Raw genomic sequence first — 17,094 nt, forward strand, 5'->3', positions numbered from 1 at the left:
ACTCACTAGCTGAATTCTGCTCTAGAGCTCAAATTCTTGTGGCTCTTCAGCAGGATTTTATTTAAGTGTTTAACCCCCTTACCAGTATTGATGATCAGCAATACAAAACTTACACATTCTAATGAACTAGAGCATGTGATTTCTGCATTAGAATGCCAGGGATTGTGTGACACATCATGTAAAGAAGTATTTGTACCCCGGAACAAATCTACCCTCTCTACTGCCCCAAGGCAAATACAGAGTTGCGATAAAACAGTAGAGAAAACGAGAAACTAGGAGTGAAAGGAGAGAAGGAAAGAGATGAGAGAAACAGAACAATGTAGGACAAGGCTGGAGAGTTGTGGGGAGTGCAGATATTAGTGGGGAAAGTGACAGAATGACAGCAAGGAGTTAAAAAAAGGAGAGCTGGAGCTGACAGTGCGGGCAATACTGGAAGCCATTAGGCCTGGCACCCTTTATGGCAGCATTTATATCTTGGCATCGTAGCTGAGGACCTTGCAGCTTGGAGCTCAGCAGCACAGGCATTTATACTTGCACATAAGTACAGTGGTCTCATCTGGTGAGCCAATGACAAGAGGCATATATGTGCAGCTAGCTCACAGTAGTGTATTGCTGCTCTGAGCCTACCTAGCTATGCTTTTCATCAAAGGATACCAAGAGAACAAACCAAATTAGATCATAGAAGTAAATAAGAAAGCTGTTTAAAATGTTATGCAACAACTATTCACAATGCAATCACATTTGTAATAACCAAGAATATTTTGCTTCTGTGGATCTATATCTATATCTATATACCTGAGGGCAGAGGAGAGTAATGTAGGTTTGTAAACTCGCCTGGCGTGTTTTACTATATACTTTTAGTTAGGTATTTAATTCCTTTTCTTTAAAGGGACAGTCAACACCAGAATTTTTGTTGTTTAAAAAGAAAGATAATCCCTTTATTACCCATTCCCCAGTTTTGCATATCCAACACAGTTATAATAATACACGTTTTACCTGTGTAATTATCTTGTATCTAAGCCTCTGCTGACTGCCCCCTTATTTCAGTTCTTTTGACAGACATGCAGTTTAGCCAATCAGTGCTCAGTCCTAGGTCACTTTACGTGCATGAGCTTAATGTTATCTATATGAAACATGTGAACTAATGCCCTCTAGTGGTCAAAATGTATTCAGATTAGAGGCAGTCTTCAAGGTCTAAGAAATTAGCATATGTTTTAGCTTTCAACTAAGAATACCAAGAAAACAAAGCAAAATTGGTGATAAAAGTAAATTGGGAAGTTGTTTAAAATTGCATGCCCTATTTAAAACATGAAAGTTTTTTTTGGACTTGACTGTCCCTTTAATGTCAAGCATGGAAAACTTAAAAAAAAAATGTTTTGAAGTTCAGGCATATACCCCTTGCAAAAATATCTAATATAGTTAGCATATTTCCAATGCTAAGGCCAATAAGAGACAGCTATAGATGAAAATATTTACCTGATTAGGTTAATTACTCTGTGGCATGTTGCAGGGTCAAATAGTTGGAAGTCTTCAGGATGCATTATGGGAGCGTTGGAAATTTTCAATTACAATCCAACTTTAAAATGAAAGAAAAATGAAACCTATATTTTTTTTAATGATTTAGATAGAACATACCATTTTAAACAACTTTCTAATTTGCTGCTATTATCACATTTTCTTTGTTTTTTGGGTATCTTTTGTTGAAAGGCAGGTATGTAAGCTCAGGAGCGTGCACGTTCTAGAGCACTATATGGCAGCAGCTTTGCAAGAATGTTATCCAATTGCAAGAGCACTAGAGGGCAGCACTATTTCCTGCTACATAGTGTTCCAGGTGCCTACCTAGGTATCTCTAACACAGAATATCATGGGAACTAAGCAAATTTGATAAAAGAAGTAAATTTGAAACCTTTTTTTATTATTATTGTAGGCTCTGTCTGCATCACAAAAGAGATTTTTTTGTGTTTCATATCCCTTTAACAATTTGATGAGAAATTAATATTTTAATTGAATGCCCCTTAAAGGGACATTATATGCAAGATCTGCTTACTAAATAATGCTTTCAAAACATTTAATGTATCCTTTTGTTTGCACAGTTTGATTGTTTCGCAGTTCAAGGACAAATCCCTTAAAGGGACAGTCTAGTTTAAATTAAACTTTCATTATTCAGATAGGACTTTTAATTTTAATCAACTTATCAATTTACTTTTATCATCAAATTTGCTTTTTTCTCTTGGTATTCTTAGTTTAAACTAAACATAGGTAGACTCATATGCTAATTTCTAAGCCTTTGAGGGCTGCCTCTTATCACATGCTTTTTAAATCTCTTTTCAACACAAAGAGACAGAAAGTACATGTGGGCCATATAGATAACACTGTGTTCAGGCACAGGGGGTTATTTAAGATTTAGCACAAAACAATGCTAAATTTAAGACAATAGATAATAAACAGTCACAGTCATGTGATCAGGGGGCTGGAAGAAGGTTCCTAGATACAAGGTAATCACAGAGGTAAAAAGTACATTAATATAACTGTGTTGATTATGCAAAACTGGGGAATGGGTAATAAAGGGATTATCTATCTTTTAAAACAATAACAATTCTATGGTAGACTGTCCCTTTAAACAAAGTCTTCGGAGTGATCTTATCTCCTTTGCTGTAGCCAGACAGAGACAACAGATATAAATGAGCGTTTGCACTGATCCCTTGCTGGAGTGGAAAAACTACAATTTTGAGATTTATATTACAGGATAAGCAGGCAGAATAATGTTGTTTTTCTACTATGCACAGTAAATAATTTTATGGAAAATTAAAGGGACATGCAACCCAAAATGTTTTTATTCATGTTAAAGATAGATCATACAATTTTACACAACTTACAAATAATAGTTTTATTATCAAATGTGCTTCATTCACTTGGTATCCTTTGTTAAAAGAGCAGTGAAGCACTACTGGGAGATAGCGGAACACAACTGGTGAGCCAATGAATAGAGGTATATAGATGCAGCAACCAGTCAGCACCTAGCTCCCAGTAGTGCATTGCTGCCCCCTTAGCCTATCTAGGTATGGTTTTTAACAAAGGATACCAAGAACAAAGCAAATTTAAAAACATAAGTACATTCCAAAGTTGTTTAAAATTGCAAGCTCTGAATCATAAAAGTTTAATTATTTTACTATCCCTTTAACTCTCCCTTTAAAGGGACATTAAACACTTTGAGATGGTATTATAAAATGATAAATTGTATATATAAAATAAAAACTCTGCAATATACTTTCATTATTTATTTTGTCCCCGTTTCCTGTAATTCCATTCTGAAATTGTGAGCTTTTCAGTTCCTGTTAGAAATGGAAGTGCAGAACACGGTTATATTCCACACAGCCATTGGCTGCACTCTAGCGACCTATTTATAACGGTCCCTAATTGGCCACAGCAGAGAAGGTAACCTAAGTTACAACATGGCAGCTCCCATTGTGTTATAGACACTAAAACGTTACACTTATTTTGTCACTATTTAAACAACTAATGAAACTTTAAAAAAAAGTAAATCTACAAGTTATTCTTAAACTAATCTTTTCTTTGAATGCCTCATTCTATCTAGCATTTATTTAGTGTTTAATGTATACACACCTAAGCCCCCATTCATTACTTAACACACAACAAATTCTCCTCCTGTGCTCATACAGAGTAGCATTCTCCTATTAAGGTATAATTGTTATTGTTTATTCTAGAAATAAGTGGGAAAACAAACAGATCATTTAACTTATAAAATGCCATTATAGTGTGCAACTGATTTGTTTAGGTGCAGGTGTTCAATACTAGTGACTGAAGAGGTTAATTAAGCACAAGTTTTGCTTAAAAGTAACAATCTTTACTAGAGTGAGAACTGAGGCTGGAAATAAGTGCTGAGATTTTGTGATGTCTTTGCCAGCCCCTGTATGATACACCCTTTCCTCCCCCCTCCCACTCCTCACACAACCTCCCAGTGCACTAGAATCTCAGTCACTTTCTGTCAAATACACAACTTCACCAGCTCCTGGTTGCTGCATCTCCAACAACTAACTATATATTGGTTAAAAAAAAGAACTGGGATTTTCCTGTTGGGACCAGCAATACACACATTGGATTTACAGAAGCAGCTGACTGATGCCGGGATAGAAAGAACAGTAAGATAACAGTTTCCTCTGCAAGGTAATGAAATCAGACATTGAATTAATTGCAGAATGTCACTGATACTAAATTATGGCTGGGATTTTAATAATGTTGAATTATAGTGCATGGGAGAGATTAAAAGAGATTATTGCTTTAAATTAAATGTCAATATTCCAATGTTGAGAGGATAATAGAAAATGGTTGCAGCATCCTGTTTTATTCTTCTGCTTAATGAATAGTCATTTTTATTGTTGGTAATGAGATTTGCCCCTGAGCAAGTGACCCTATAATATAGATATTTGCTTTATTATGAAACTGACTGACATTGCTTGGGACCTATAGATGGGTCTGTGCACCAGTTTGGGCTGCATTGCACTAAGTATGGGCAACAATTGTTAGTCTACAAATAATAGCAACAATCTAGGACAAAATCACTGCTACATTGTTTACTAAATTGATAAGGAGATTCTTATAGTTATTACTACGTTATTTTGGAATTCACTAGGTTTATGTACATGATAAGCCCTTGCCTAACAGATCAAAATTCTTACTATTTTCTTAAAGGGACACTGTACCCAAATTTTTTCTTTTGTGATTCAGATTGAGCATGAAATTTTATTTACTCCTATTATCACATTTTCTTCATTCTCTTGGTATCTTTATTTGAAATGCAAGAATGTAAGTTTAGATGCCGGCCCATTTTTGGCGAACAACCTGGGTTGTCCTTGCTGATTGGTGGATAAATTCATCCACCAATAAAAAAAGTGCTGTCCAGAGTACTGAAACCAAAAAAAGCTTAGATGCCTTCTTTTTCAAATAATGATAGCAAGAGAACGAAGAAAAATTGATAATAGGAGTAAATTAGAAAGTTGCTTAAAATTGCATGCTCTTTCTGAATTACAAAAGAAAAAATTTGGGTTCAGTGTCCCTTTAATGATTATTCAAATTTGACAGCCACTAGTTTAATTTATGCAAAATATATTGTCTAAATCATTTTAAATGCTACAAAAAAGTGTGTGTGTATATATATATATATAATTTTTTATGTTATTTTTGTTAAAAATAGCTGTTCCACAGTTTCTTATGCATAGTATGTCTATCAGTTATATATATATATATATAGTAGTTTACTTTGCCCAGACGTGGCACTGCATGGATGACATAAATGCCTATTAATCAAGAAGAGGAGTTTTTGCTTATGTGGATTTGGGGGAATAATTCAATAAATGGCAAAATATGGTAAAATCACTATAAATATTGTATATGGCTTTTCTGGTTATTTATATATGGAGACTGAGACTATAAAATACTTTAAATAATATATATATAATGTTACGCTATAAACTAACAATAATTGTGTGGGTTAAAATCTCTGTTAAAAGGGCATGAAAATACTTTGAGATTTTAATACAAGTTAAAGAGAAAGTATGTTGTATTTCTCACTCTTTTTCCAGTGATCCATTTAACCTGTTGGAGTTTATTAAATTATAAAATAAAACAATTCATTTACCTTTATTTTGTGATTTAAAATAGCTATTTTTGCTTGCTGTATCCCCACCTGTACTGAAAATTTAGGTACTTAAATGGATACTAAGCCAATTTTTTTTTCTTTCATGATTCAGAAAGAGCATGCAATTTTAAGCAACTTTCTAATGTACTCCTATTATCAATTTTTATTCGTTCTCGTGCTATCTTTATTTGAAAAAGAAGGCATCTAAGCTAAGGAGCCAGCCAATTTTTGGTTTTAGAACGGTGGACAGCACTTGTTTATTGGTGCTGTCCAATCAACAAGGACAACCCAGGTTGTGAACCAAAAATGGTCTGGTTTCTAAACTTACATTCCTGCTTTTCAAATACAGATAGCGAGAGAATGAAGAAAATTTGATAATAGGAGAAAATTAAGTTGCTTAAAATTGCATGCTCTGTCTGAACCATGAAAGAAAACATTTGGGTTCAGTGTCCCTTTAAGTATTGGTTATATTAAAGCTATGTAAATGGGAAGCTACAGAAGAATTTACACACAGGTGGAGGGGGGATGAGAGATTTGTACTAAAATGTTTATTTTCAAATGCACTTGCTAGAGATAAGATAAGGAGTTATAGAGAGTAAAAAAAAATATAATGATGCCTGCTCTCCCTTTACATTCAGCCAATTTGAATAGGTTGTTTCAACTAGCAAAAATATCTATTTCCTATATAAAAATAAACCTAAATTAGCAATTTCTCACACATTTTATACTCTGCAGTTGGTATAACAAGTCATCGGAAACAGAGTAAGGGAAAACCAATTTTACAGCACACTTTCCCTTTAAAGTATGCATTGTAGTGGGACTGCAGGGAGATACAGAGGATTTGGCAGAGACTTTCTACTCTTCTTGGTCACCTGCTGGAATAAGAGTTCACTCTTACGATTCAGCAGGCACTGTTGCATAAACACATAGATAAATTCCATAAATATATTAACACGTTCATTAGAATACTATGTACGGTAACAAGGGTCTGCATAGCGAAATATTGGAAGGTGGGCTCCCCCCCCCATGGTCAGAAATACATAATAAAATCTCCTACACTTATACTATGCATGAATATGCAGCAAACACCTTAAACAACAGAGTTTCATTTCAGAAAGTATGGTACTACCGGATCAGTAACTCGTCCACCCCCAGGAGGGAAATTGTGGCCCAACATGAGCTCTGAGTATTGCATAGATAAAATCCCCGGGAATTTCGGAGGTCCGCTGGGAGTGGGGATAATGTCTGCCCCACTCCGCCCCCTTTTCCTTCCCTCCCCCCCCTGCTCTTTCTAGGGCCGGGATTAATTGATCATTTTTAGAGTTCAGAACCCTTTGGTAAACACTAGTTTTATTGCTGTACCCCTTTTTTCTTTACTGTATTAAGAGGTTCACGAAAAAGCTAAATATGTAACAGTATTTCCAGATACAGACATCTGATACAAAGACTGTGAGATTTGATTTAGTTCATAGGATCCTATACCCTCAACAATGTGCCCCCTGGAAATATGAAGTGTATTTAGACATATGGGAAGTACTGGGGATGCACCAGAAATGTTGGATCTGTTACCTGTTACTGTATTGTACATGATCAAGAATGTGTTTTATTATAATAAAAAGAAAAAATATTTAAACAAAGTATGCATTGTAAGGAAAACGTATCACTGTATTTTCATTATTTATTTAGTTACATGTTCCCATAATTTCCCATAAAATTGTGTGTTGGGGGGGTCTCCAAATCTTGCTGGAATTGGAAATGCAAACCTCAGATTTCACCGTGCTACATTCTACACAGTGATTGATTGAAAGCTAATTTATATCTGTCCATAATTAACCTCAGAAGAGTTGACAAGATAAGAAGCTTTTATACGGGTACTGGAAACAAAACAAATAATGCTAACAAAATGACAGTTTAAAATGCTTTAACAATGTTTTTTTTGTTTTTTTTGTTTGCAGACCTTTTTCAATGATCTGTTCAATGAGTTTATGTTCCATTAAATAAGTCCTAAAACCATTTGTCATTTGCAAATCCCTATTTAGCAAAAGGTGGTGGTCATGTGACTTACGCACTCTACCAGGAGTGTTATTACAGTTGCCCCAGGCTTCGTTAGTCAGTTATTTTTATTTTACAGATTGTAGTGTAACAATATCTGTGTTTCAAAGTTTACATTTCAAAGAGACATTTTAGTGTAAATTCAAAATTTTATTTATATACTTCTTCTCTTTTCTTACTATGGACTTTGCTCCAATAGAAAACTAAATATCCACCAGCAGTAAAATTAAACTGTTAGAAAAACATTTTTATTACAGTGTAAGGGACAATGTTTAAGGTTATTAACCCTTAAAGGAACATGAAACCCAATTTTTTTTCTTTAATGATTCAGATAGATCATTTAATTTTAAACAGCTTTCCAATTCACTTCTGTTATCTAATTTGCTTTATTCTCTTGGAATCCTTTGTTGAGGGAGCAGTAATGCACTAATAGGAGCTAGCTGAAAGCCAATGAAAAGAGACATATATGTGCAGCCACCAATTAGCAGCTTCTGAGCCTACCTAGGTATTCTAAGAGAACGACACAAATTAATTGTAAAGTTATTTAAAATTGCGTGCTCTGTCTGAACTATGAAAGAAAAATGTTGGGTTTCATGTCCCTTTAAAGGGGCACACACCTAAACTGACACATGCACGTTTCTGAGCTCCTATAAGCCTACCTAAGTTTACTCTGAAACAAAGGATACCAAAAGAATGAAGCACATTGTATTATACAAGTAAATTGAAAATATTTGTTTAAATTGCATGCTCTGTCTGAATCATGAAAGTTTAATTTTGACTTCCATATATCTTCAACATCTTCATTAAATACAGATGATAACCCAAAACGTTGCCTGTTCATGAACTTAAAGACACATTATTTGTAATTTTACTACCAGTGACCCTTTAATGCTATGTGTTTAACCCTCACAAAGGGGTTAACATATCAACCAAGCCTTAACTTTTTTGATACAAATTAATTTTTAATGCAATTATTTATCAATAGCCAAAGTCTGCCCACCATTTGCCTTATTTGGAGGAGCCACACAGATAAGAAGGCTTGTCATGGTCATAAAGTTAGTATAAAATCCATTGCTTTGCAGTTGTTATCTGATAAATTCAATTAGTTGCATTTATGTGGCAGGGTTAGCCTTGATATATCAGCAGGGTTAATTTCAAGTTCTGAGAATTAGAAGTTGCTTAATTTTCAGAACAAAATGACATGAAAAGGGGGCAAAATAAATAACGAAATATATTATATAAGTTGTTTCATCATGCATAACTAAACATTTTATGTAAGCATCTCAAAGTGTTTAGTGTTCCTTTATCAGCACATCATTAACTTATATTAATGCTTAGGCAAATAAAAACTGCAGTCAGAGTACAAAGTAATTATTATTAGTGAACAGCTATCAAGTTTTACTTGCACTCCTTCATAGCTTGTTATCTACAATATAAGTATGCTTAAATAATTTTCCATCTGTTTTGCGAAGACTAGTCCCAATTAAATAATAAAGACGTACATTTGTTCTTTGACGAATGCACATTCTTAACGAAAATCCGAATTAATGCACCAACGGGAAAAAAATAAAATACTGAAGAAATTTGTCAGTATTCATTTGCTTCCTTTATTTTATTTTTTAAGCGGTTATTATTTACCTTAACGTGCTCTCCATACTCTGGAGAGCATATTAAGGTAAGTATTGTAGCTACAGGTGAAAAGTTTAACAATTTTTTTTTAAATGTTTAATGAAAATTCACCAAATAGTGCACTGAATAGTGCAGCTAATGAATATTTAGGGAAACTAATTTCCCTGAATATTCGGAATGAAAATTTCATCCAAAACAACATTTTATTCCCTGCACTTGTCTTTTAAATAATAGGTTGCCTGTATATTTTTTACTTCCAAAATGTAGAATCTTACATTTACCAGTGTTACATCTCATTTGCCATTTACCAGCCCATTCCTCCAAAGCAATTACATACTGCACTAACCTAATCACTTTACAGAGCTTTGTATCATCTGCTAAAATAGAGATGTTGCTATTTAATCCTCTAAGTCATTACTAAAAATATTCACCTTTATCTAAATTATTCTACTTCATCATAGAATCTAATTTATTTCTCATAAAATCATGCTGATTTGAACTCATAATCTCATTTTCACAAATATACTCATGATGAATATAATCCTTTATAATCCCTTCCAGTATCTTCCCCACTACCGATGTCAGACTCACTGGTCTATAGCTTCCTAGATCAGCCCTGCTTCCCTTTTTAAAAAAGTGGCACCACATCAGCTTTACGCTATTTCTTTAGTACCCTTCAGTATATTCCATGTGGATCTGGAGTTTTATTGAATTTTCTAGTTGTTTTCAATCTCTCACATTGTTTCATCTCTTGTAATCTGGGAAAATAAATTGTTTAGCACTTTAGCCGTCCAGTCATTTTAATCATGCTACACTTCTCACATTTTAATGTACACATATATATATATATATATATATATATATATAAATACTATAGTGATATTTTTCCTATGATATATAGATAGATATACTCCCTTCAATCTAATATATTCTTTAGTGGCGAAATAAACTGCAGAGTTTCCATATTTAAAAAGAAATTATTTAGTGATTTAGAACTTAAAATCTAGCGTTAACATGAGTGTGAGAGAGACGGGGATACACTCCTCGTATAGATTACCATATGATGTTCTTCCAAAAATATCCAAATGATTTAGTAATTACCAGCGCTGTGCACTGAGAACCCTTTAGCATATTGGAATAAATTATAACAGCTGATAGCAGCCACAGCTGGAAATTAGTAATGGATTTACTTAGGAAGTCTCTATGCCAGGGGTTTGCCTCTGATGCATGTGTTGATACAGAGAACTTTCCAGTTTTATAGCTAAGAAATTTTGATACATAGTTCTTCATTTCCAAACAGAAGGTGAAGAGGCCAAATTTTTTTAAATTGTCCGCTATAATATACACACACACACACACACATATATATATATATATATATATATATATATATATAAAGTGTTCTCTATAGAAAATGTTGCCAGCCGGGTGGCATTATGAAGTAGCTAGGTGGGGGCAGTATGCTTTTGGATATTATATTATTTTTTGCTATCCAAAGCACAAATTAATTGCATAAGTTAACATAAATGTATTTAATGTACCGTAATTTGTGCAATAAAAAGGATACTTATTTAATATTAACTAACATTGGCTTAATATTGGCTACAATTTTGGCTGGCTGGTCAATAAAATCAGTCTATGTGTGTGTGTGTGTATATATATATATATATATATATATATATATATATATATATAGTATCCAGGAAGGGAAAGCACATTCAAACAATTTTCCAAATGCCAAGGTGCACTTTAAATCAAAGTACAGATCCAAGTCTAGAAAGGGCACTCATTGGTCTTTGTTAAAGTAAAAAGTAACATTTATTATACAAACATTAAAAAAGACATATTTTTTAATGTTTGTATAATAAATGTTACTTTTACAAAGACCAATAAGTGCCTTTTCTGGACTTGGATATATATATATATATATATATTCTACTCTGTGAAAGGCATTACTGGGCTAAAGGAACTTGAACCCAGGTGGTAAATCGCCATAGAACAGGCTAACAATGGTATTGAGCCGGTTGTTCGTTCCTGTGAGTGCACTTCTCTCTATATGTATTTAGTCTCCCTATGGGAAAAAGGGGCAACCAGACGTGGACTCCGTGTGCTTAGAGGAATATGGCTACACCTCTCTGACAAGGCCCAATGAAGGCCGAAACGATCGTCTGGGGTTGCTGTGTTCCTTGTTCAGAGTGGAATTGCCTGGTATTTCGGCACTGGACTGACCGTAATAGGCGGGATCAGACTGATATACTACAGGAAAGTTCTACTCTGTGAAAAGTATTACTGGGCTAAAAAGCTGCACCCAGGTGGTAAATCGCCATAGAACAGGCTAACAATGGTATTTAGCTGGTTGTTCGTTCCTGTGAGTGCACTTCTCTCTGTGTATATATATATATATATATATATATATATATATATATATATACTGTATATATATATATATATATATATATACTGTATATATATATGCACACATACACATCAAAACAAGCAAAACAAATAATAAATACCTATCACTCTTCCAGAACCATCCTAAATAAGGAGGTAGATTATATTGTAATTTTTTTTTCTTTCATCTTTAAAATTTTAAAATAATTTTTAAACAGATTTTTGTGTGTAAAATCCTGTTTATATATATATATATATATATATATATATATATATATATATATATTATGATTGGGCATGGCCCATTGGTAGGTTTTTAATAGTTAAAGCACAGAATTAGGATGTTTTATTAATAAAGCAAGTGTGTTTGTCCGAAGCTGTCATGCTCAGTAGAGACAGCACGAGGACAAACACACCTGGCCTTACATGACCTGCTGTCTGCTGCAAAAGTGGGCGTGACCGGATGGGGGCATGGCCGGGGTCGTGGGCATGGTCGAGCGTGGTGGGGGGCGTGGTCGGGCGCGGTCGGCTCGAGAGAGAGAGGGGAGAGAAATAGAAAGAGAGGGGGAGAGACAAAAAGAGATAGGAAAGAGCTAAAGAGAGGGGGAAGAACAGAAGAGAGGGGAAGTGCAGAAGAGAGGGGGGAGAGAGAGCAAAATAGAGGGGAAATAGCAATAGAGACGGGAAAGAGCAGAATAGAGGGAAGAGAGAGAAAAAGAGAGGGGGGAAGAGAGCAAAAGAGAGGGAGAGAGAGCAATAGAGAGGGGGAGAGAGGGCAATAGAGAGGGGGAGAGAGAGCAAAAGAAAGGGGGAGAGAGAGCAAAAGAGAGGGGGGAGAGAGAGCAATAGAGAGGGGGAGAGAGAGAGCAAAAGAGAGGGGGAGAGAGAGAGCAAAAGAGAGGGGGAGAGAGAGAGCAAAAGAGAGGGATGGAGAGAGAGAGCAAAAGAGAGGGATGGAGAGAGAGAGAGAGCAAAAGAGTGGGGAGAGAGACAGAGCAAAAGAGTGGGGAGAGAGACAGAGCAAAAGAGAGGGGGGGAGAGAGAGAGCAAAAGAGAGGGGGGAGAGATAGAGAGAAAAAGAGAGGGATGGAGAGAAAGAGCAAAAGAGAGGGATAGAGAGAGAGAGAGGAAGAAAAAGGTGAGAGAGACAGCAAAAGAGAGGGGGGGAGCACGCAAAAGAGAGGGGGGAGAGAGAAAGTGCAAAAGAGAGGGGGAGAGAGAGAGCACAAAAGAGAGGGGGAGAGAGAGCGCACAAAAGAGGGGGGGAGAGAGAGAGAGAGCGCAAAAGAGAGAGAGAATGCAAAAGAGAAGGGGAGAGAGTGCGCAAAAGAGAGGGGGGAGAGAGAGAAAAAGAGAGGGGGAGAGAAAGCAAAAGAGAGGGGGAGAGAGGGAGCAAAAGGGAGGGGGGAGAGAAAGAGCAAAAGAGAGGTGGAGCGAGAGAGAGTGCAAATGAGAGGGGGAGAGAGCACAAAAGAGAGGGGGGAGAGAGAGAGAGCAAGGGGTGGGACCACTGTACTGCAAAAAATGGCCGTGTGAACGGGCTTTAGGACTAGTTTATTTATAATCTGCTTTATGTTTCAGAGCTAGTGGTCGAAGACGTCACAGTTTATCATTCTTTATCTACTGATATTTCTGTTTTTGAATGGCTGGTGACATTCGAATTACACATGGCTTTAAAATTGCATTTTTGTTCAGTATATATCCTCCAGATCTAGAGACAGACCGGATTTAAAAAAAAATACAGACCCATGGGAGCAAAGGTGGGTTAATTAATGGCTCAAGCACTTACATTTTGTCTTAAAAAAAACCTGTTCTGTCTCCAGCCCTTGATGATAAAATTTCAGCAGCCCTGAAGGGATAGAAGAAATACCTAGGTGCTGCAGACTAACCAGTATATCTGTATACTCACTAGGCTGTCTCCAGGGCTGTGCAAATAGAGTTAAAGGGACAGTATACACCAAGTTTCATATAACTGCATGTAATAGCCACTACTATAAAGAATAATATACACAGATACGGATCTAAAAATCCAGTATAAAACCGTTTAAAAACTTACTTAGAAGCTTCCAGTTTAGCTCTGTTTAAAAGGTTACTGGGACACCCACTGCAAGTGGGAAATAGCAGACATTACCCCCTCCCCCTTCATTTGCATATGAAAGACCCTTTCCACAAACAGCAGAAAGCTGGAGTAGGTATACGTCGGTATTCTCCTAAAACTTTGGGGCTTGGTTAGGAGTCTGAAAATCAGAGCAATGTTATTTAAAAATAAGCAAAACTATCCATTTAAAAAAAAAAAAAAAAAAAACTTTATGGGCTATCTAAATAGATCATCTACAAAACATTTATGCAAAGAGAAAACAAGTGTATAATGTCCCTTTAAAGAGACAGTGTACTGTAAAAAAACAACAATTTTTTTTCATGATTTAGAAAGCGTATACAATTTTAAACAACCTTCTAATTTACTACTGTCATTTAATGTGCTTCATTCTCTTAATATCCTTTGTTTAAAAGCATATCTAAATAGGCTCAGTAGCTGCTGATTGGTGGCTGCATATACATGCCTCGTGTGATTGGCTCACCCATGTGCAATGCTATGTATTCAACAAAGGATATCTGAAGAATGAAGCAAATTAAATAATATAAGTAAATTGGAATGTGATATAAAATGTTATTCTCTATCTGAATTATGAAAGAACATTTTTGGGTTTCATGTCCCTTTAATGTGTTTCCAGTGACTTGTACTACCAGCTACTGAATTTATGAGAAAATGTTTATTTAGGTTTACTCTTGTATATGAAATAGCTGTCTTTGTTCTTTGAAACAAGGTAATCAGATTTTCTTATTTTATCACTTTCTGTACACACATACTTCTTTATATTATTTCTGTCTGTATAAAAAACCCCAGTACGTAGGGCCCGATGATCTAAAGGTCTCTGGACTGGCGAGATTATTAAAGAATGCTCGCCAGTAGTTCTATTTCCTTGGTGGAATTATCTAAAGCCACTTTTTACCCTGAAAACAGGGTGTTTCGCTAAGGGCGTATAGTGCATTTTCATATGTTATATGCACAATAAAATTTGTATTTTAAAAATCTTACAAAACTAATAATTTAGCCATTCATACAAAAATATGCAGCATAAAATAGTATTGTTACGGTGCTTAAAAAATCATAACAACATTATTCATCAAAATTGTATTTTATCAAAATTTTTATTAAACAGGTATAAATTGTATTACATATGCACAGTGTAAATTGTAATTTAAGTACACTGGATGTGCAAAAAAAAAGGAAATTTTTACTTTTAAAGGGACATTAAAAACTAAATAAATGCTAGATAGAATGATGCATTCAAAGAAAATATTATCTTGAAAAGAAAATGTAGATGTATTTTTTAAAGTTTCATTAGTTGTTTAAATATTGACAAAATAAGTGTAAAGTTTTAGTGTCTGTAAAACAATGGGAGCTGCCATGTTGTAACTTAGGTTACCTTCTCTGCTGTGACCAATTAGGGACAGTTATAAATAGGTCACTAGAGTGTGCAGCCAATGGCTGTGTGGAATATAACAGTGTTCTGCACTTCCATTTCTAACAGGAACTGAAAAGCTCACAATTTCATAGTGGAATTACAGGAAAATGGGAAAAAATAAATAATCAAAGTATATTGCAGAGTTATTTTTATTTATATGATTTAGCATTTTAAATATGAATCGTAATAACCATCTCCAAGTGTTTAATGTCCTTTTAAGTACAAAATACAAAGTGTTGTTTTGTAAAATTGGCTGAACATGGGCGTTCCAGGTGCGTATATGAAATTGTCTCTGTAATCCCAGTGTAATTCTGTAAAGATTTTCACAGTGCAGATCTCAGGGTTTTTTTTCTCGCAAACTAAAAAATGCTGAGCTTTTCCCAATACACTCAAAATACTTATACCACATGTATATGAAAATATAGGCAATTGTAAGATGCATGAAAGCAGCACAATGTGATTTATATTGGCTGCAGGATTTAAAGGGACTCTGAACCAATTTTTTTTCTTTCATGATTCAGATAGAGAATGAAATTTTAAGCAACTTTCTAATTTACACCTATTTTACATTTTTCTTTGTTCTCTTGCTATCTTTATTTTAAAAGCAGGAATGTAAATCTTAGTAGCCAGCCCATTTTAGGTTCAGCACCATGGATAGCGCTTGCTTACTGGAGGCTTACATTTGCCCACCAATAAGCAAGCATAACCCAGGTTCTCAACCAAAAATAGACCGGCTCCTGTGCATCACATTCCTGCTTTTTAAATAAAGATAGCAAGAGAACAAACAAAAAATGATAATAGGAGTAAATTAGAAAGTTGCTTAAAATTGCCTGCTCTATCTGAATCATGAAAGAAAAAAATTGGGTTTAGTGTCCCTTTAATTTTTAAAGTGTGCCCCCTGCTCACTGCTAACTTTACACTACACAGCAATGTTTCCCTAACCAGCAAACTCCATAACTTTCAATAGGAGACATTTCGCCACTCGCAGGGACAGCCCCCTTTTTACGATAATTCCACCAGAGAAGCCCCTGCAAGGGTCAGTGAATAAAACCACGTCTGAAATTGCGAGGTTTAGGTCATCGGGCACTTAGAGAGAACAACTAAGAATTAACATTTTGTTACTAAGCTCTCCTAACCCCCAATGGGGTTGTAATTTCTTCTGCTGTCAATGTTAACCCAGCTTTTCTAAAGTCAATACTTGAAGGGACATGAAACACAACATTGTTCTTTAATGGTTCAGATAGGGCATACAATGATATACAACTTTCCAATGTACCTCTATTATCAAATCTGCTTCATTCTCTTGGTATCCTTTATTGAAGGTGCAACAATGCGCTACCGAGAACTATCTGAACATATTGGTTGAGCCAATAACAAGAGGCAAATGTGTGCAGCCACCAATCAGCAGCTAGCTAGCTCCCAGTAGTGCACTGCTGCTCATGAGCATACCTAGGTATACTTTTCAATATGGGATACCAAGATAATGAAGTCAATTTGACACTGAACCCAATTTTTTTCTTTTTGTGATTCAGATACAGCATGAAATTTTAAGCAACTTTCTAATTTACTGATATTATCAAATTTTCTTTATCCTCTTGGTATCTTTATTTGAAATGCAAGAATGTAAGTTTAGATGCTGGCCCATTTTTGGTGAACAACCTGGGTTGTCCTTGCTGATTGGTGGATAAATTAATCCATCAATAAAAAAGTGCTGTCCAGAGTTCTAAACCAAAAAAAATAGCTTAGATGCCTTCGTTTTAAAATGAAGATAGCAAGTGATGGAGAAAAATTGATAATAGGAGTAAATTAGAAAGTTGCTTAAAATTGCATGTTCTA

General features: G+C 35.2%; 1 protein-coding gene across 3 annotated transcripts in view; it reads left to right on the forward strand.

The window, feature by feature from the left end:
* Window positions 1–3,974: 3,974 nt before the first annotated feature.
* Window positions 3,975–17,094, forward strand: part of AVPR2 (arginine vasopressin receptor 2) — a 309,022-nt gene continuing 295,902 nt past the window's right edge. For 2 of the 3 annotated variants that reach the window (XM_053695609.1, XM_053695610.1), the window contains exon 1: window positions 3,975–4,185. The gene's annotated coding sequence lies outside the window, so the exon portion shown is untranslated. The remainder of the gene's footprint in view (window positions 4,186–17,094) is intronic. The other variant, XM_053695607.1, reaches the window with a different exon arrangement.

This window comes from Bombina bombina, chromosome 12 (assembly GCF_027579735.1).
Source record: "Bombina bombina isolate aBomBom1 chromosome 12, aBomBom1.pri, whole genome shotgun sequence".
Taxonomy (NCBI): Eukaryota; Metazoa; Chordata; class Amphibia; order Anura; family Bombinatoridae; genus Bombina; species Bombina bombina.